Source organism: Pimephales promelas, chromosome 5 (genome assembly GCF_988280905.1).
Source record: "Pimephales promelas chromosome 5, fPimPro1.hap1.1, whole genome shotgun sequence".
Classification (NCBI taxonomy): Eukaryota; Metazoa; Chordata; class Actinopteri; order Cypriniformes; family Leuciscidae; genus Pimephales; species Pimephales promelas.
This window is the reverse complement of record NC_142773.1, coordinates 5,580,941-5,601,553: the sequence shown is the minus strand read 5'-3', so window position 1 is coordinate 5,601,553 and position 20,613 is coordinate 5,580,941. Positions and strand designations below refer to the sequence as shown.

The 20,613-nt window shown below is 40.2% G+C and overlaps 2 pseudogenes; both read left to right on the top strand.

Annotated features, from left to right (window-relative positions):
- Positions 1–2,208: 2,208 nt before the first annotated feature.
- Positions 2,209–3,058, top strand: LOC148981317 (uncharacterized; annotated as a pseudogene).
- Positions 3,059–3,207: 149 nt separating this feature from the next.
- Positions 3,208–4,196, top strand: LOC148981316 (uncharacterized; annotated as a pseudogene).
- The last annotated feature ends 16,417 nt before the right edge of the window (positions 4,197–20,613 follow it).

The following is a 20,613-nucleotide window of genomic DNA, read 5'->3' as shown; positions in this document are numbered from 1 at the left end:
TATTTACTTGCATCTCAAAACGAAGACAAACAAGATGAGTTGTAGTTTATTGAAATTTAGAAACTACTCTGAAGTATAGGGCAGGGCTAATATGGAAAAACAAATTAATCTTGATTTTTCCTTTTCAGAATGATTGACCGTTTCGATTTTGATTTCTTAAATGTTTAACTAGTCAACGTAAAAATCACATAGCCCTACACTGAAGTTTTGACAATCTTGTTGTGTTTTGTTAAACTTACTGTGTTCACTGTGCAACTGTTAATAACTTAGTTGCTATAATTTTGCAGGTTACTTAATCTCAAAATGCAACTAACTGTGCAGGACCACAGCCCATTTTCACTGTCTGTACTGCAGCCAGACAGTAAGCAAGGAACAATTCATAAGCCATGTTTTTATGCTCTAAGACAGAAGTACTTGCAGCACGTACCCTATCTCCAGCTCTCTCTGTAGCTGCATGCCCGACACTCTGTCCCCCAGCTACTGTAGTTATCAAGGCTCCAGTCTCTACCCCCTTTCCTCTGATCCTGGCTCCTTTGTACCATTCCCACCACCTCAAATACAAAGAAAGAGAGTGATTTCTTTAGTTTCTAACTCCCTTACCTCTGATCCTGGCTCCTTTGCACCACCCCCACCAAAAATTCAAAAGAAGACAAACACAGTCATGTGTCCTCATTGCTGACTGTTAAGCCACGTTTCCACCGCAGGAACTTCCCCAGGAACTAGGAAATTTGAGGTGGTACTCGGTGTGTTTACACCACAGGAACCAGGGTCTAAATGAAGTTCCGGGTAAAAGTCCCCCCCCCAGAAAGTTCCTGCTGACGAGGTGGTACTTTTTCAGAGTTCAGGAACTTTCGGGGTGGGACTTGTGCACTGAACATGCTGATGGTTGAGCTCACGATGACGTGGTTGAGCTCACGTCACATTTGACTGGTTGACTCCACGTAGCATTTTATTTTAGCCGCCATTTTTAAAAATCGCACTTCCTGACTTAGTGCAGTAAAGAGTTGTCTGGAAATATGGAGTTTACAAAAAAATACAACCGCTGGACCGATGACGAGGTCCAGGCTTTAATAAGCGTATTTGCGGAAGAAGAAATCCAGCGGGAACTGGAAACGCCAATCCGCAATGAAAAGGTATACCTGAAAATATCGAGTTGGTTATACGAGCTGGGCATTGTTCACACTGGAAAACAGTGCAGAGAGACGTTAAAAAATTAAAACAAGACTACAAAAAAGTCAAGGATCACAACAATAAGCAGATCCGATCGGCGTACTAACAAGTGGTTTGACCGCCTGGACGCGTTGTTTGGACACAGGCCGGCATTTTCTGGAGCAGCGGTGACAAAAAACTCTGCAATTGCATTTTTGGAATCCAGTCTTGAATCTGAGGACCAGTTGGTTGAAGATAAATTATCACACCTCTACATGCTGTTGTCTTAAACTCTTTGCAGTGATAAGACAAACTAACTTTTTTCGACGTGTTTTTACAGAAAAAATGAATGGCCCCAATGATGTGCAGGCAACAGAGACCAGCGTGTTTTCCCCTGCAATCACCAGTAGCCCTCGTCCCATGTCTTTCACCGAAACACACACACGACGAGACAGTTTCGAACAGGAGAGTCACAAACACGCATCACAGAACAGGCCATTTGAGCTTATAAAACTTAAACTTTATTTTTTTTAAAGAGCAATAGTTTCGCCTCAGACCCTTATTCATCGTCTGAAATCGTTTAAAGCCCTTTGAACAGTTTGCACTGAAAGTGTCTTTTGGACCTTGAACTGTTTGGTTCCCATTGAAGTCCATTATATGGAGAAAAATCCTGGAATGTTTTCATCAAAAACCTTCATTTCTTTTTGACTGAAGAAAGAAAGACATGGACATCTTGGATGACATGGGGGTGAGTATTGTCAATTATCAGCAGAAGTTTTTTGAAAAGTGAACTACTCCTTTAAGATCAATTTCCAAAAGATTTTTTTTTTTATTTTATTTTTTAGCATGGGTTCATAAATTCATGATCTATACTATGGCTATACTATAGGGATAGCTCAGGTTTCTTAATTTGTGAAAAAGTATGAATTATTTTTTATCCTCTAGTCTGACATTAATCTGAAGTGGTGGTGTCAGAAATGATGTTGACTGTTGAATGGCTAATGTCTGTGTGTTTTCATTTCCAGGAGTGTGTGCAGCCACTTGACCTGACTGAGAAATATGATTTCTATCTCAATGGATGGACCAAATGTTAACTGCAAGTTTTTTTCAACCTCTTCAACAGGAACATGCAGAGGCATTTGGAGGTGCCCAGCTTATTGTAGTGGGAAGCTGCGGGCTCCACACGCTCCACAATGCCTTCAAAGGTGGCTTCAGTGTCTGGCAGCTGGAGAAAGTGCTCAGGGCATTGCATACACTCTTTCATAATACCCCTGCTAGAAGAGAAGATTTCTGCACTTTGACCAAGACATCTGTGTTTCCCCTACCGTTCTGCGGGCATCGCTGGATAGAAAACCTACCCGTCGTTGACAGGGCTATTACAATATGGCCAATGATTGTGATGTATGTGGATGCAGTGACGAAGAAAAAACTTCCAAACCCTAGAACATCATCCTATGACACACTTGCAGAGGCACGGAATGACCCTATCATAATGGCCAAATTGCATATCTTCATGGCTGTCTCTAGGACCTTTACCATCTTTTTGACAAAATATCAGACAGATGAGCCTGTGATGCCATTCATCAGTAAAGATCTGGCTTTTCTCATGAAGGTAAATGTAACATGCCATGGATTAAAAAAGTGTATGAAATTTAAATTTTAATTTAACAATTCCCCTCCAGCACTTTTTTTTATTTGTATTGTTATTTATATATGTATATATGTTGTACTGTATATGTTCTCAGAGCTTGCTGAAGAGGTTCATCAAGGCAGAGATCCTTAATGACATCACAGCCCTGCAAATGGTCAGACTGCCAAGGAAGCAAGGGCTCACTTAAAGGATGTGGACATTGGATAAGGAGCAGAAGCAGTCCTAAAGGTAAAGGCAGAGGTGTCAAATATCAAATAATGGTTAAGGTACAGAAAATCAACTTTATTTTTGCATAAAACTTTTAGTCAGTCTCACAGGCCCTCCTCCCCTCTTCCTGTTAGGAACTCCAGAGTAGCCCCAACAGCAGCGTAGGTGAGCTCAGTGTGTTGGCATTTAGAAAGGACTGCATGGACTGTTTAACTAACATTGTCAAGAAAATGCAAGACAAGAGCCCACTGAAGTACAGCATTGTGAGGCAGATGGCATGTTTGGACCCAACAAACAAGTTCTCAGACCCCGACTTGTGCTATGAAAGAATGAAGGGAGTTGTTCAGAAGTTTCTGCATGATCACCAGTTGTCAGGAGGCATCTCTGCTGGTACTTAAGATTTAGAAGTCTAGCTGAATGTACACCGTCACACTTAACTTATTGTGATTTTTTTTTTTTTCAGGTTTGTCAGTCTAAACTTTTTCATTACATTGATTTTTATTTATTTAATTATTTTGTGTTAATCTGTTTCACGACAGGTGATTTGATTGTCCAGCAATTTGGAAATTTCTTGTCTCTGGAGGCAAAAGATGAATCATTTTCCTCCTTCCAACCGATGCGTACAAGACTGGACGTTTTCTTGCATGGGCTCCTCCATCAATCCTACCCTGAACTCTGGGCTTTCACCAGGAAACTTCTGCTCCTCTCCCATGGCTAAGCAACGGTTGAGAGGGGTTTTTCTGTAAACAAGGAGATAGAGGCTGACAACATGAAGGACGACACAGTAGTTGCTCATATGTGACTACGTCTCTGTCTGTGGCGGGATTCTCAAAGTACCACTGACAAAGGAGCTTTTGGCTGCTACAGCTTCAGCAAGGTCTCGGTATTGGCTACACCTGGAACAGGAAAAAAGAAAGCATGCAAGCAATGCACAAAGAGAAAAGTTGCAGAAGACCACCTTGAGCTGCTTAAAAAGAAGAAGATGATACTGATTGAGGAAGCAAACAGCCTAGAAAAAGATGCAGACAAACTGGCAGAGCAAGTTGAGGGCAAATCAGGCACACTCATGGCCGAGCTAATCACCAAATCAAACTTACTCAGAAAAAGATACAAAGAAAAAGTCACAGAACTCAAAGAGGTTGAGAAAGAGCTGGAAGATAAATCAGCAGAACTCAGGCATATGCCATAATGTCTCATCAGGCATTTTCTACAGACTGCCAAGCACAGTGAATGTGTGATGAAAAGCTTGAAGACAGGAACCATACCAGCACCAACCGTGGACTGAAGGGTGAAATAATTCTAATCCTAATAATCTCTTACATTAGTTACTAATCTAAGAAACGCTGCGTTACTGTATTCCCTGAATGTGATTTAGTTTTTTGTCCAAGGTAGGCTTTCTTATATGCCTTATACATGCATGCCTCTGTTTCAAGTGTTCATATTGTGCACATGCATGCACATTGGTATACATTGGTAACTACACTCTTTTGCGAAAGCTTTCTCAAGTGCCAAAGTGTTTTGTTTATTATTATATAAATGGATTGCAGTGTTTCCTCTAGGATTTTTTCAAGCTGTGGGGGCAGGCCCATTTCCCCGAGGGGTGGGGGGGGGGGGTTGGTGGGGCGTGGCCCACGAGTGCTATTCCCTTAGGCCACGCCCCCTTGTCTCCCCAAAGTATTATAAGCGATCATGCGCATCCCGTGTGGAGAATGATGCACTTGAAGCAACACCAAGTCACAGCACGCAACGCTTCACATTGAAAAGAACATAGTGAAGGGATGATATCTATAATCTATGCTTAGAAAGGCTGCACGATTTGGGGAAAATGTCATATTGCCATTATTGAGCCAATATTGCAATTGCGATTTGCGACTCCGATATAATAAAATGGTTTCATGAGTCCAACTTGCTTGGTTCTAAAGTAAAATGCAAACACAGATTAATGTTTATTTCTCAACTCAAACTAAAAACAACAACAACAATAAATGATTGATAACACCTATAATGATCAATAAACCATCAATCAAACCAACATTACAGTGATTCCATCATTACAATTGAAAGCTATCAAGTTTTTAAAAAATTATTAGGCTTAAAATATATATATATAACAGCTTTTAAATTAAGTGAACTTCAAACAATCCCCACATAAACCCATAGCCTAATAAAAAACATAATTACCTGTGCCCTTCCTGTCTTAACAGGTACAGAAATTGAATAAAGTTATCAAACAGTCTGCGCTGCATGAATCATAAATTATATATAGAATAATCCTTATTAAAGCTACAAAAGTTCTTTAGTCAAGATCAGTGAGTAATTTTTTAATTTCCCTTTGTTCTTTTAACTTTACTGACAGAACGTTTTATTCGCTGCTGGCCCTTTAAGAGCACCCGTTGCCGAGACGCGGATCTCACACGCGCCTCATAGCACAACTATTTTCATCCATAGACTTTTCTTATGTTATGAAGATACTAGACAAAACGACATTTTGGCATAATTGTGTGTGCTATTGTTCGTTCAAGCTCGAAAGAGAAATGTTTATTCTGGCACGCGGTCAGTGCATGCGCATTATGCGAGTCTCATCTGTTCTAGGGCACTCAAAGGCAGCTTTTCACTTCTTGTCGTGCAAAATGCGAAAAGGCATTTGCACCAATAAGAGGGGGATCTTGTAACACTTGTCAAAGGATGACAAAAAAGAAGAGATGCTGCGTTAATAGCCCTAATTTGTTTATTTCATATAAAATCGCGGCATTTTGCGTTATATAATTGCATAGGTTTGAGTTCGCTATTACGACTGCGATATGTGCAGCACTAATGCTTAGTGTATTCTAAAGGGCAATAAACTCCACTCCAGCAAGATAGTCATTTTATGCAAATCATAGACCTTTATGCTTTATCTACAAAATAAAGTATAATATCGGGAACATTGATCTTGAAGAGAGTGTCGTCGTGTTACTGTCGCAACCGAACGCGACGCGCTGTGTGATTGCTGAATGGAGAATGACTGAGGCGAGATGACTTTCCGTTAACTTTAACTTAGAGACTAAAATATTAATTTTACCACACATTATGCTATTGAATGACTTTAGAAGTCTTGGAATATAGTGTGAAAACTTGATTGTGCTTTACAAAGTTTTTTATGCCTTTAGTGGGGCTTAACAAAATAACATACTATGCAGAATGTCGGACGTCACTGAAAAGCTGCAGCCGTGGCGGGAGGATTTTAAGTGTGGCGGCCCGCCACGGGAGAATGAATGTAGAGGAAACACTGGATTGTTTTCCAAGTATATTCACAAAGGCTGAGGAGTAGACAAAATTATTTGTCATGTAGACATAAGAACACACAGACACACGGACTTATTCACACACACGCACACACACACACACACGCACACACACACACACGCACACACACACATTCACACACACTTATTCCCACACACCTACGCAAAACACTCTTACACACTGCTGTCTACTCTCTGTCCATGATGAGTCCTCCACAAACTGCAATCCATCCATCCGAGTTTATCCCTCTCTCTCTCTCACACGCACACACACACACACACACACACGCATTCTATTATGTAAATGTCTTCATTTTAAAAGGAGCTGGAATTTATTTATTTTATTTATTTTGTTCAAAATGAACTTTTTTTTATATTTGCTTATGAAATAAGTATTTGTTCATTGGACCTAAATGTTTAGAAAATATTGTACTAATAAATATAATTTAGGACAGAAATGACATTGTTGTGTTATTCTTTCGCATTACACACATTTAGTCAATGTTCTTAAACTCAATTGGTTATTGTCATTTTACCATACTGTTCATTTTTGTTCAATCTTACTGTATATTTTCACTGTTGATTTGTATTTTCATCGTAAGTTTGGTCTTAAATTTCATTTAAAAGTGGTATTTAAAAGTCTTAAAAAGTCTTAAATTTAAATTGCTTATACCTGTAGCCAACCTGCATGTGGTTACCATCCAGTGTCCGTCGTAATTGACCTTCATAAGAAGGGTTTTTTCAGTATGCCTGGTAATTTTACACATTTAATTTTTTTTTTACTCGTTTGTTATGTCATGTACATTGGCATGTCCAACTTGGTTAAGACTTGTGTTTAGTAAAGTCTTGTTTATTAGTGAGCAGCATTGATGAACCACCAGAGGATTTTGATGGAAAAGTGAATGCTGAAGATTTCTGGGAGCGTGTTTCTCTGGAAATGATCAGCCGTGGCTTAGTTCCAAGTGAGTATGATTCCCTGATACAGCTGGTATCACATATTGGTGTTTATTTTCTTTACTATGGAAAATTATGATAAAATATTCTATTAACAATTTCTTATTCAAAGACAATAAGGCAAACCCCTTTGTGGTTTGTCCGAGCTGGGCTCCATGTATTGGTCCTCACACAAGGAGCGGGAATCTTCTTCTCAATACAGAATATCAGAAGGTGCATTCTCCTTATAGTGTGAAGGAGGAATCCAAGTTTACCCTAACAGGACTGGCTAACAGATGAGCTTCTAAAAAATAAGGCATTTGACTCATTAAATCATTTACTTGTGAGCTATGTAAGTTAATATGTGTAATACTGAATCATACTATGTGTTAATTATTCAAATATGCTAATGTTCATTATAGATAGAGGCAGTGCGTTCCTTATGTAGGGAGTGTGGCATCGATCCCAAGGGCTCGCGAATGGACTTGGTTGGACGACTGCAGCAAGAAATGAAAAACAGAGCTAGTTACGACAAGGTGTTTTCACAGATCTGGGGAGCATCTAGTATGTTATGTTATATTACAGAGAAAATACTTTTCAAACTTTACAAGCGGTTCTTTCAAATGGGCCTGTGATTGGTGTTTTCCTTCAACAGGTGGATGAGCGGTGGTCACCTGTCCTTGTGCTGTGGTCTGTGGGGTAAAATTTAACATTAGAGATGAGAACCCACGGGACTTCACAGACACCTTTTGTTCTCAATTAAACATTTTCCAAATATTACATTGTATGATTTTGCAAGAGGGTTGGCAACACATGCTAACATTAGAAAACCTGAAACCTTTCATCCTCATGGAGGCAGGCTGCTAGAGCCTACAGAGGAAAACATTCAGCTTGCAAATTCTGGGCAGATAAAAGTGAACTTACCGTTACTACTCACAGAAAAGTCAGTGCCAGAGGATCATCTGATTATTATGCCCAATATGATCATTTCCATGAGGCTAATTCTAAGGATGCCAGGGATACCTTGCGTAAGTGGAACTGGTCCCGGAGTTGTGTGGTTGGCTCAATAGCCAGTGTGCCGAACAGCTCTTCTTTGGAATGAGAAAAAATAACTCCCTCCTCACACATCATTCTGATGCGAAACATCTTGCATCACAACAACATCAACATAACTCCAGAACCATAGAGTACATGAAGACGAGACTGGGCATGGGAGTGGACATAGTGTTAAATTCCAATGGTCAGACAGTTTTGGGTATGTATTCCACTCTCATTCTTAAGTCTTAGTGGTAATGATATGATTGTGAATATTATATATTCATATATGTGTGCGTTTGTATTAAGGTGAGGATGCTTATGTGTGCAGCCATGGCTTTGAATTCTCAATCCTTCTCTTCTGATACTGCAGCAACTGGTGAGTAATGAGGGATTTATTCTGCTCTTCTATTGTCAAGTTCTTCATTTTGTTTTTCTGTATGACAGAATGCTTATTTTATGGGTTTATAGGAAAATTTTTAGTCATTTTCTGTTTTAGTTTCAGCAGAGTCAGCGCCCAAGCCATCGTCGCTCGATGCGCCCAGTCCAGCGTCCCCCGCTGCGCCCAGTCCAGCGTCCCTCCGCTTCTCAGGACTGAGTAAACCCTGGGAAAAAGAATTGAATCCTATCCAGGACAAATTAGTCAGCTAATTATTAAAATGTGATATGTTTGGCAAGTCTCACACTATTATTTGACAGTTAATTATGGGTGTAACCGATATTTGATCTATGATCTGTACAGGTTTCACCCCACATTGTTCATGTTACCCACTCTGTAATTGACGTTAAGAAAGAACAAAATGCTCTTGACTGAATAACTTTAGAAGCCTTTAACAAAGAATGCCGTGTATTTTGCTCTTGTACTAATAATAGTAATTTTCAGCTCAGCTATGTTCTGGACACGAGACGATTTTGTTCAAAATAGGAGGGGGAAAGCCTTGTTTGTATTAGTTTTTTAATGTTTAATGATAGGGTTTTTTTTATATTTTATTTGGTGGTTTGTTTGTAGATTGGGAATGCCTGCTTTAAATTGATCCATTACTTCTATGTATTATATATATATACACAAGAACAAAGCCTAAATTAAACATAATTTATCATTTACTATATTCTTTCATATTATTGTCGACTCTCAAAGTAGTTGTAAACCTTTTACTTTGTAATATATTTACTTAATTCTTTTACTTTAGGGAAAAGACATATAGAACATTTACATAGTTCCTACATGGAAGCATCCACCAAATAACGTGGGTGTCAACTTTCCAGTAAGTATGCAAAAAGAAAAATATGTATGTGGTTCCAAAAATTTTGATCTGCATAATGACAAGACATTTGATTAATGTTAGGAGGATGTTGACATGAAGACTTCCCAGATAGCAAACTGACATTGAATCAACGTGGAAATATGACATAGAAACAACGTTGATCTGACATTGTTTTGCTCATCGAATTAACGTTGAACCAACGTCAGACGCGTCATTCTTTCAAAACGAACGGAAAATCAACTTGAAATCAACGCGTTGTTTCAACGTTATGAAAGCAAACCAATTTTCGATTTTCATTTAGCTTTGAAGAATGCCGCGTCTGACGTTGGTTCAACGTTAATTTGATGAGCAAAATCAACGTTGTTTCAATGTCATGAGAGACGTCGTTTCCACGTTATTTCAATGTCAGTTTGCTTTCTGGGTTGTTGGTGTTTCCGGCATGGACAGACTCAATTGGGCCAAATCACTTTGTTCTCTGTGTAAGGGTAATTGGTACTGCTCCAAGATAGATTGTACATGTAGTGGTTATTGTTAAAGAGCCCCTATCATAGCATTTGAAATGTTCCTATTTTTGTTTTGGGCAAAAAACTTTCCCAGCAAAACTCACATTACGGCGGCTTTTAGGGGCAGTGCTTATTATATAGAGTGTCACGACCGTCTCAAAGCCGTGGCAAATGAAATGGAGGACACAGTGATTGGATTGCAAAAAATAAACATTTATTAACATAAATGTTAAAACTTATAAAAATAAGAAAACATGGTCCAAATAACAAAAGCCAAGCCCAAATCAAACACAAAGTAACCCGGAGAACAGACTCTCCCTCCATACTAGCCAGCCTAACTTTATATAGAGGGATGAACTGGTGGACATCGTTCCCCTTGATGAGTCTCCTAGCCACACCCACTATCAAGATGAGTAGACTCGTCACACTCTCCCCCTAAAAAGAAGAGCACAGAAACATAAACAAAACGTTCAAAACCCGAACAAAACCCCACCACTGCAAAACTCAGTCCAAGTAAGCGAACTTAGTTCATCTCTGAATTTTCCCCAGTCTTTTCAGGTCTCCAGTTCTTCCAGCAATCCCTGCACCTGGGAAGCAAATTAAGAAAAGAACAAAGAGAAAAGATAGGAAAAAGTGAACAATTCCTATGACACTAGACTATATGAATACGGGACAAGGCATCAGCAGTTATATTCTCTGAACCTTTAATGTGGCGAATATCTAACAGGTATCCCTGTAAAAATAAGCACCACCTCATTAACCTCTGGTTTGGGTTCTGCAACGAGTGAAGAAAAACTAAAGGGTTGTGATGAGTAAAAACCACCAGAGCTCCCTCAGATGAACACATACACTTCAAAGTGTTGTAAAGCCCAAATCAACGCAAGCGCCTCATTTTCAATCACAGAGTAATTAAGTTGATAAGAATTAAACTTTTTAGAAAAGAATTCAACTGGATGATCAATTCCATCTTCATTAGTCTGTAACAGAACGGCACCAGCACCCACATTACTGGCATCCACTTGCAACTGAAATGCTTGGTCAAATTTTGGAGCTTTCAAAACAGGATCCTCTGTAAGAAGCATTTTTACCTTTTCAAAGGCTTGCTGACAGCCTGACATCCAACAAAAGTCTACTCCACCCCGCAATAAGTTTGTCAGGGGGGCCACCACTGTGGAAAAATTCCTACAGAAACAACGATAAAAACCCACTATTCCAAGAAATCGCATCAGTTCTTTCTTTGTGGTAGGCATAGGGTAATTATCAATTGCTTCTACTTATGCACAGACAGGGCGCACTTGGCCCTACCCAACCACTTTCCCCAGGTAAACTACTGTGGTCTTGGAAAACTCATATTTTAACAAATGAACTGTCAAATTTGCCTCCACAAATCGATCAAATAGTGCTCTAATTTGAACAAGGTGTTCCTCCCAAGTTTGACTATACACAACGACGTCATCTAAGTACACAGCGCATCCCCTCAAACCTGAAATAACTCGATTCATTAAACGCTGGAAAGGAGCATTTCGCAAACCAAAACTCATAACGTTGTACGAAAATAATCCTGACGGTAAAATGAAAGCAGAAATTTCACAAGCTCTTTCAGTTAAAGGCACTTGCCAGTAACCTTTTAGTAAATCAGACTTGCTAACAAATTTTGCATTTCCCACCTGATCAATGCAATCCTCAATTCGAGGCAAAGGAAATGAATCAGGCTTTGTTACTGCATTTACCTTTCGGTAATCAGTACAAAATGAATGATCCATCAGATTTATTCACCAACAATGATGTAGAAGCCCAACTAGAAAAAGAAGGTTGAGCGATACCATTCTCCAACATATAGTCAACTTCCTTCTCTAATTGTTGTTTTTTATTTGCAGATACTCGATAGTAGCGCTGATGAATTGGAGGCGAATCTCCCACATCAATGTCATGTTTAATAAGACTTGTACGTGACGGGAGTATTGGGAAACAGTGTAATATATTCTAAAATCAAGTTAATCAAATCAGTACGCTGCACCTCTGTTAAATGACTAAAACGATCAGGCAAACAGCTTAGTGCTTCTGAATTGTGTAAACGACCCTGAAGAATAGAAGGATCAATCTCATCCTGCTCCCCACCTATTAGAATTGAAGTGGTTGACAATTCACCATTACAGCTCAAAGAACCTGTAAGCAGCACAGATTTAATACTAGAATTAGGTATATCAACATTATCTTGACTCCTTTTAGTGTCAGCAAAATCCTCAGAACCATAAAAAGGCTTTAGCAAGTTTACATGACACACTCTTGTCTTCTTTTTCCGATCCGGAGTATTAATCAAATAGTTAAGGTCAGAAATTTGATGGGCAACCGTGTATGGACCTACAAACTTAGCCTGAAACGGTGATCCCACAATAGGCAGGAGAGCAAGAACTTGATCACAAAAAGTCGTTTCATTTGATCCTGTGCTTTACTCAAAGATGCCTTTGCCAATTGACAGGCTTCAAACATTCGTCTGCGAAAATCACTCACATACACTAAAATATTTTTTGGTGGATCAACCTTTTTCCAATTAGCAGCCTAAATAGACAAAGGACCACGCACATCATGACCAAAAACAAGGTGATTTGGACTAAATCCAGTACTCTCCTGAGCGGCTTCTCGAGCTGACATCATGAGCCAAAGTAACCCAGCTTCCCAATCCTGATTCATCTGAACACAGTAAGATCTTAGTAAAGACTTTAATGTTTGGTGAAATCTTTCCAGTGCTCCCTGACTCTGAGCGTGATAAGCACTGGAAAGATTATGTTGAGTATGAAGCTGTTTCAAAACTTGACCAAACAATTTGGAAGTAAAATTACTGCCCTGATCAGACTGAATAATTCGTGGTATTCCGAACACTGACATAAACTGAGTCAGTGCTTTTACAACCAACCTTGCAGTTAGCGAACGTAACGGGTACACAGCTGGATATCTAGTCATTTGGCACATGACCGTAAGCAAATATTCATTCCCTGCCTTTGACCGAGGTAATGGCCCAACACAATCCACAATAAGATGCTCAAAGAGTTGACTAATAGAGGGAAACGGATAGATAGGGGCAGGTTTCAGAGACTGATTCGTTTTTCCAGTAAGCTGACATGTTCGGCATAGTTTAATATACTTCGATATGTCACGCTTTAATTTTGGCCAAAAAAACCGTTTCAAAAGCAATTTTTACGTCTTTTTCACTTCCAGATGTCAAGATGTATCGTGTGCCGTTTTTAAAACAAGTTGACGGAGAGACTGAGGGACTACAATTTATGCAACCGGATCACCAATTACAAATTCTCCTTGCGTCACCCACTTTTGGACCAATACATCTTCCTCTAGATAATACCCAGAAGGAAGATTTATGATTGTGTCATAAGGGACAACTCGATCAAACAATTTAGCAAGCGTAACGTCATTCTCTTGTCCTTTAATCAGGTCATCGCGTGACTGTTACGGCCAGCTCATTTCGACCGTACATAAAGAGATACAAGTGTAACAAAATGACTTGCAAGTTTTTATTTGTCCTCAAAAATCACAATTAACTGAATATAACAAAGTAGGGGTGTCCCCGACTAAGGATTTACACATTCGAATCAGAATTTTCGAATCTTTCTATAGTCGACTGATAGTCGAATCATCTATGTGTGTGTGTGAATGTGTTGGGAGGGGCACGACACTAGGTAGTCAGCAGGAGGGTAAAACTATTTTTATTTTATTTTACACACTGCACACAGCAACAACTTTTAATAAAGCGACCAAAACTGCCTGCCAATGACAATGGCTTTCTTATTTACGTTTAATAAAAGGTAATGTGGTGGATAAACATTCGTAAAACGTTCTCTCATAACATTTTAAAGCCGCGATCGAAATACAGAACATCACACAAATATCTAAAAGAACATTTTGATAAATAAACCTAAAAAAAATACCTGCCTAGATCGGAAAAGAACACACTGACTGCAGACAGGATTAGCATTTCACATTTTGCGAAATTAAATTAAATCGGCAAAATTGCCTGTGCTAGCATGCTTTCAGTGCAGCGCAACATCGACACAACGAAAAGAAAAAAAAGCATTAATTTACAGAATTAAATTAGAACAGAATATATATTTCTTATAATAAAAAATAAATAAAAACGAAATAGTCAGAATCAAGTCACAGGGAGCATAATAAATGTGTGCAAAATGCCAAAGTACAGGGGAACACATATTTAAAAAAAATACAAGTTAAATTAAGTAACCCTGAGTGATCAATAAATAAAATTAAAATAAATAAATTATTAAAACAACGAAAGTTTAGCCAGAATTGTGAACCTTCTCCTTTTAACTGCCAAAATAACAATAAACGCCAAACTGGCAGTTTTTTTAGCTAAACATGTTCACAGCAAATTAAAATTAGAAACGGCTGAAATGTTTGAAAACACTTGTACCCTACCCGATCGAAAAAAATCCAGTCTTTCACTCTGCTTGTGCACGTTTGAGTCTTTTTAAGTTGTGTGCGAGGAAAACCAACTTGTTGACGTTGGCCGGCAGCAGTGCGCTCCTGGTTTTACTGATAATAAATCCAGCCTTGGAGAAAATTCCTTCTAATGGTGTGGAAGTAGATGGGATGCTGAGGAATCTCTTTGCGGCCCTGGACAGCTTTGGGTATCTCTCCTCATTCTTTTGCCACCATTCCAGTGGTCCTGTACTGCTTCTTGTAGTGTCCTTTAAATAAGCCCTCATTTCACTGTCCCCTGGCTGTTGCTCCTCTTCATCGCTGGACAACAGCATCGACATCACTTGGTCTTTCTCTTTTTCTTGTCTTGAAGGGCCTGCAATATCACGCTCCTCCACCAATTCACTGTCATCACCTACCTCCTGTACAGGCCTGGCAGCTAAACTCTCAGCCAGATTTTCCACCACAGCATACGCCTCATTCCTTTGCTCATCATCAGTGAAAAAGGAAAGCTTCTTAAAACGTGGGTCAAGAATTGCAGCCTTGATATAAATACTGCTCTCCAAAAGACGGCCTTTAAGCTCCCATCGTCTGTCAATATCCTCGGTCAGGGTAATCTTGAGGGTCTTAGTAACAGCGCTGTCGTCTTCATGTACCACCAAGTGTCGTTTCTTAATGTTCATAAGCATCGGAACAGTGGCAGACAGAGATGCGTTCATATCTTGTGACAAAAGCTCTGTCAGTTTGATCATTGGCTTGAGAACATTGACTATGTCCTCTGCCATTCTCCACTGGGATGTTGTGAGCTCTAGATCACGGTCGGACCGTTTGCTGACACTTGAATCCGTCAGCACGGCTGAAACTGCACCCCTTTGTTCTAACAGGCGATCGAGCATAAGATAGACAGAATTCCATCGAGTGGCAACATCTTGTACAAGTTTATGCTCTGCAACATTCAGTTCTCTTTGTTTTTCTGCAAGTGCTGTTGTGGCCTTGGCGCTTTTTTTGAAGTGTGAAACAAGGCGCCTTGCAGCAGCGACAGTGCGACACACGGGATCTTTCTTTAATGCGCTGTTAATGCACAATTGCAGTGTATGCCCCGCACAACGGACTCCCTGTACAGTTCCCCACGATGGGTCTTGGGCCAGTTGATTGGTGCATGCAACCATATTCGTTGCATTGTCATGGACAACAGAAACGATCTTAGTGCCTGGAATGTCCCAATCAGAAATGACTTCTTTCAGTGTTTGTGAAATATGTTCTGCTGTATGACTTTCCTCCATTTTTTTTGTTGCCAACACAAAATTTTCCAGTCGCCAGGCTTCAGTAATAAAGTGGGCTGTAACTGTAAGATATGCCTCCATTTGCAGCGAGGTCCAAATATCTGTGGTGAGGCTGACTGCTTTGCAATTGCTTATTAACATGTAAACCTCCGCGCGTATGGACGCGTATTTCGCATCCACCGCATGCATAACCGTCTCTCTTTTGGGAACTGTGTATCCTGGCTCAAGTGTGCGCATTAATTCTTTAAAACCTTCACCGTCCACAACATTCACTGGCCTCATGTCGAGCGCAATAAACTCTGCAATTTTGCCCGTGATTTCTCTTTTCCTTTTCTCGGACAATGGCGGTCTCAAATCTAGCTTTCTTTGAGTTAGTTTTGGCGCAGCTCCGGTACTACTACTAGATGAACTGCCGTCGTTAGTCTGATACTGTGGGTGGATCTAGAAAAAAGACGAACATATTCTAAGTCCCAACATATGATATTGCTATTCGTAAATTAAAAGCGCCAGTTAAATGAAAGAGTGAACCATCCTTATTGGAAGCTTAGCTTCTGAAGCTAAGGAACTTACCCGTTTTAAGTGGAAAGCCATATTTGTTGTTGATGAGTGGTAGGACATAAGCTGTTGGCACAACTTGCATTTTACTTTTTTTGGATCATCTTTAACCATTTCAAAGTGCATCCACACTTTAGATTTTTTTGTTCCAGACATTGTAATCCCTGCCGTCAAGATGCTCCTCGTCTGTCACGGATCAGGGAAAGTGAAACTTAAATCTGTCACAGCGGTGAGCGGTGGTTGGATTTATTAACACACACAAACGTTAAAAATATTTATTGAACGCTTCTTTCTTTTCACGTTTTTTTTTTTACAGCATTATCATAATTAAAGGCTGTATATAACTTACTATAACCGTACAAAATCAGTAATTCTGTGTGAAATTAGACATTGAGCACCCCCATATTGCCAAAATGGTATGATCCACGTTTCATAAATCCCGCGAACGAAGATTCGACTGTGAGATCAGTGGTCGAATCAGGCTCCGCATATCGATGCATCGAATCTTCGACTATTCGGGGTCACCCCTATAACAAAGTCTAGGGTTTCAAATCAAAAGGGGAAAATCATAATCCGGTTGGGGAGTAAAAGAAGGTTGGTATGGGCTGTAAATCAAAAGGTTCAAATGACTTCGCCAGAGGCTGTCAGTCCAATGGACGAAGTGAAGAGGAGATGTTTGATCCAAGGTTTTATCCTCTTCACAATTGAAGATAATCAGGTAGCAGGTGTGCGTGATCTCTCACGCTCTCTGAACAACTACGCCACCAGCAGGCGAGCAAGCAGAATGCAGGGTCGTAACACCTCCCTCCAAAAGAAAAAGATTCGACCACGAATCTAAAAAAAAAATCAAAAACAAGAAAAGATAATTAGGCACAACCCAAAACAAGCGCAATAACATTCTGGACGCCGTCTTCTTCATTCTTCAGCACCTCTGGGCCCTAGAGATGCAAAGAAAAGAAAGGAACAGCGCAGAGGTTAAATTATGCTCTAGAAAGTGTGTCAGCTATGACGTTATCTTTTCCTCGAATGTGTTGAATCTCAAGATGGAAAGGTTGTAAAATGAGACTCCATCGCATAAGTCGCTGATTTCGATTTCTCATTCGATTCAAGAAAACCAACGGATTATGATCCGTATAGATGATAGTCGGTGCAGTGATCGACCCTAGGTATACCTCAAAATGTTGGACGGCCAACACTAGGGCGAGAGCTTCCTTCTCAATGGTAGAGTATACTTGTTGGTGTCGATTAAACTTTTTTGAAAAGTAACTTACAGGATGTAGAACCTTGTTCGAGTCCTCCTGCAAGAGAACAGCACCCGCACCACATACACTTGCATCAATTGCAAGGCTAAAAGATTTCTTGAAATCCGGGGCTGTTAACACAGGGGCACACGCCAGTAACGCTTTACAATTGTCAAAAGCTTGTTGACAGAGCTCAGACCACTGAAAAGTCAACTTTGGACTCAATAAATCGGTAAGAGGTGTGACCACATTGGCAAAATTTTCATAGAAGCTCCGGTAATATCCCACCATACCGAGAAACCGTCGCAATTCACGACGAGTGGTGGGTACGGGAAAATTACAGATGGCTTCGACTTTGGTCTCTATAGGCTTTACACAACCGTTTCCCACGACTTTACCTAAATAGGAAACAGTTGCCTTCGCGAATTCGGACTTAGCGAGATTAACCGTAAGATTAGCTTTGACTAAACGAGAAAACAGTTCTTTAATCTGATCAAGATGTTCAGACCAAGATGAACTATACAACACGATATCGTCAAGATATGCCTCACATCCTGACATTCCGTACAGTATACGATTTACGAGACGCTGAAACGTCGCGGGTGCATTTCGCACTCCGAAAGGCATAACCGTATACTGCAGGAAAGCATCAGGTGTGACAAAGGCAGATAATTCTTTCGCTCGACTAGTCAGAGGCACCTGCCAATATCCCTTTAAGAGATCGAACTTACTAACATATCGGGCAGAGCCAACATGATCGACGCAGTCATCAACTCGAGGCAAAGGAAAACAATCCGGCTTAGTGACAGAATTAAGTTTTCGATAATCTGTGCAGAATCGATATGAGCCATCAGATTTATTTACTAGAACACAAGGGGAACTCCATGATTTGAAACTAGATTCAGCCAGACCATGAGCAAGTAGATAGTTCACCTCTTGTTTCAGCAAATCTCTTTTAAATGGATTGACTCGATATGCACTCTGTTTAACTGGACACGAGGACCCTACATCGATATCATGTTTTATGATAGAAGTACGACCAGGAACATCACGGAAAAGAGAGGGAAATGACATCACCAACTCAGTGACATCACTCCTCTCCTTCTCAGTCAGATAAGAAAGATGAGATGACAGATTAAGAAGAATCTCAGAGTTTTTAATTCGCCCGTCGACTTTTTCTCGAGAAAGAAAACTCATCCTCATCAGCATTTTCCAAAGAATCCTTACTCGGGCTACAAAAGGAAGATGACAATTCTGGAACAGAATCACAAGAGTTTACCACATTTACAGCAACGGAACGAACAGGACGAACAGGAGCTATGTACAATTTCAGCAGGTTACTGTGACATACTTGTACCTTCTTTCTCCGATCAGGAGTATTCAAAAGATAGTTGTTATCGGAAAGGCGTTTAACTATCTTGTAAGGGCCTGTAAATTTAGCCTGAAATGGATTTGCAGGTAGAGACAATAAAGCCAATACCTGTTCACCCACCTGAAATTCTCTTACTTTAGCTTTTCTGTCAAAACGTTGTTGCATTTTTACTTGAGACTTACCCAATTTCTTTTTAGCAAGAGCTTGTGTCTCATATAATCTACGCCGGAATCCACTCACATAATCTGAAATATTTTCAGAAGGTTTAGACTTTCGCCACTCCTCAGCTAACACAGAGGTCCTCTCACTACATGTCCGAACACTAATTCATTTGGGCTAAACCCAAGACTTTCTTGGATCACCTCACGGATCGCTAACAACATCCACGGCAGACCTTCTTCACAATCAGCATCAAGTTCCACACAATATGACCTCAAAAGGGACTTCAGGGTTTGATGAAACCTCTCAAGAGCTCCTTGACTCTGTGGATGACAAGCACTAGAAATATTGTGTTTCACTCCAAGTTGACACAGGGCTTTTGAGAACTGTTTCAACATGAAGTTCGAACCCTGATCAGATTGAATAACTTTGGGTATTCCAAAGGTCGACATGAAATTAGTGAGGGCCTTCAAGACAGATTTTGTGGTAATGGACCTTAATGGATAAGCAGTAGGATAACGAGTAGTCTGGCACATAACAGTTAAAAGGTATTGGTGACCAGTCTTAGGTCAGTCTTAGTCAAAGGACCAACACAGTCAACTATCAAATACTCAAAAGGAGTGGAGACGACGGAAATAGGCTGCAGCGGAGCAACAGGTAACTTTTGATTTGGCTTACCGGTGATCTGGCATGTATGACAAGATCGAATAGATTTTGCTACATCTCGTTTCACCTTAGGCCAGTAGAACTGTCGCAAAACCCGATCATATGTTTTACGAACTCCAGTATGACCAGCAAGTCCTTGGTGAGCCAAATGCAACACGGATTCCCTCACTGTAGAAGGAACCACAATCTGAATTTTAGGTTCTAGGGCAACATCTTTATGTGGCACTATTTTCCGACAAAGCAGACCATTATCGAGAAAGTACGAAGAAGACTGAGGATCAGAACATTTCTTAGACCCTACTTCAGAAAATAAGGTTTTAAGACTGTCGTCGCTCTGTTGAGCTCTAATCAAATGCTCTCGAGAGATCTGTAACAAAGAAGTCAGAGAACAATCAACATCAGAGATAACATTGGTTTTCTCAGGAGTGGACAGAACCTCTGATGTATCAGTAGATTCTTGTCGCAACACTGTTGAATCTTTCTGGTCAGAAGACAACGAAGAACAGGATTTCAGGTCTCTCTGCTCAGGACACTTGGACACATCAGATCCTGAGTCACCTGTATGAACAGTATAAAAGAAGGTGTCATGCAGTGGAACTTCAACTTGATTTTCAGTTAATGGTTTAGCCATTGATCGAGTAACTGCACAAGCTGGAAACAAATCAGGAAATTCTCTACCAGTTCCAACATCAGATTTCCTAGGTGTAGATGCTATTATGGGCGGAGCTGCCACTTCACTCCTTCTGTCACAGTCTGTCGTCCTCACCTGTTTTGTCCCGTCATCTGCACCACACTTCCCCGGATCCTTTTGTTCCTCTCCCGGACTCACTCCCCAATCAGCCACCTGTTCCTCGTCCCGTC